The 1786-nt window shown below is 34.9% G+C and overlaps 1 long non-coding RNA gene across 2 annotated transcripts in view; it reads left to right on the forward strand.

Moving 5' to 3' along the window:
- The first annotated feature begins 155 nt into the window (after positions 1 to 155).
- The window catches only part of LOC107703813 (uncharacterized), a 5647-nt gene continuing 4016 nt past the window's right edge, over positions 156 to 1786 (forward strand). For both annotated transcript variants that reach the window (XR_001635870.1, XR_001635869.1), the window contains exons 1-2: positions 156 to 319; positions 518 to 606. This is a non-coding gene — a long non-coding RNA (uncharacterized LOC107703813). The remainder of the gene's footprint in view (positions 320 to 517; positions 607 to 1786) is intronic.

A 1786-nucleotide genomic window follows, 5' to 3' on the forward strand; every position in this document is an offset into this window, starting at 1 on the left:
ATTATTATTATTATTATTATTATTATTGATGTTGTTGTTACTATGGTTGTTGTTGTTAAAGGAGTGTCATGTATTCTAACCGAACATTTAAATCGCGTTCCCTTCATTTTTGTCCATTCTGGCACCTCATACAAAATGATGCTCAAGTATGCTGTTTTAGTTCCGTAGTTTTTGAGCCTTTTACTTCGTCAGTGGAGGAAACGGGGTTTTAACAAGACGTTATTTTTCAAATTCACGCCTTTAAGTATATTACTGTTAATTGCTAAATACAGGAATTTTAATGTCAGTGGCAAATGCAAAACGGACGATTCTCAATCCGGTAAGTAGATTTATGAATTTGAGACGACCTTACAAATGAGCATAGCCTAAAATAACATGCGAAGACAAGTGTTTAGCCTATCTGCGGATTTGTTAGCATTCTGTTTCGCTCATCATAACAGTAACCTAGACTGAAAAATAATGCGGATGGATTGTGTTTTGAACGTTATGAACGTTTTTTTATTATGATTTTCATCAGACAATCCCCTTCACTGAGATTATACCGGGTGGTCTTCACCCAGGAGAGATGATTGTTATACAGGGATGTGTTCATAATGATGCGGACAGGTAAAATCCACTAAATACATCCGTTGGTTTATTCCCATAAAGTACATGAATGGATCGTAAAGGTTCTATGTCCTTCTATGACCCAGTTTCATTTAATGCACATTGTAGCGAATACTATTTGCCTGCTGCTTAAGGAACCGTCTGAATTTTCCACCCACAGTGCAAAGACGTAAGCGATGTCCTGTCATTAATTCAAATGAGTTTTAACATACAAAATCACTATAATTCACCTAAATGTTATATTCATATTTCAAAGGTTGTAGTAGGTTCATAGTGGCCACTAGATTACACTACTGATTTACTACAGAGAACATTTTGGCAGTATTTCTCTTTATCCATGTACCATACTCGATTATTAGAGAGAAAAAAGAAAAAAAATATATATATATATATTAAAATGTACCTGTGTTATAATGGCATTAGTTGCTGTAGTAAGTCCTTAGCTAGACTGACTTATCTGACTACAGATAATATTTTTCAACTATCTCCCTTTATATGAATGTATAGTTAGTTAGGTATTTTATACAGGTAGATAACGCAAAGGAAGCAAGGGCAAATGACTATTCTGGGGTTTTATTATTGAGGACTTTCTTTCCTGTTTGTCAATGGACCTTTATTCATATGCTTTGTTTTATGCATGGAAAGTAATGTGAGGAGTGTTTTTTCTACGAACTACCTGAATTGATTGATTCTTTCTCAATTATTTGTGGTATTTCATGTTCAGGGGTCTGTTCTATGTACATCGCTAACTCAGTTAGCTGGATTTGACTGTTGACGATTTGGCATGATCTTGGATTGGTTGGTTCTTCGAAGCTCATCCCGGAGTTGCTGACAATAAAATTGACTGTCTTAATATTTTACAGGACATGGAGAAACCAGTGGTACTTTGTAATGATGGGGACGCTGGCTATGCTGCTTTTATTACAGATGGCTGTTTGCCAGCGGGTTAGCTTGGTCAAACAAACAGGTGAATCAAATTATGCGCTCCGCCTACACATATGCCAGGATATAACATTAGTTACTAACTTTTCAGGAAAAAAGCCAAATATGTCAGTCTCTGAGTAACATGTAATTTATTTAAGCCACAAAAAATAAACTTCATTCTGTAAAATAAGTATAATGAACTACACAAAAAGCATTTAAAATGTCTCCAGAATGTTTTATAATTCCCCAAAAATCA

The sequence above is a fragment of the Sinocyclocheilus anshuiensis genome, unplaced genomic scaffold (genome assembly GCF_001515605.1).
Source record: "Sinocyclocheilus anshuiensis isolate Anshui unplaced genomic scaffold, SAMN03320099.WGS_v1.1 scaffold2323, whole genome shotgun sequence".
Classification (NCBI taxonomy): Eukaryota; Metazoa; Chordata; class Actinopteri; order Cypriniformes; family Cyprinidae; genus Sinocyclocheilus; species Sinocyclocheilus anshuiensis.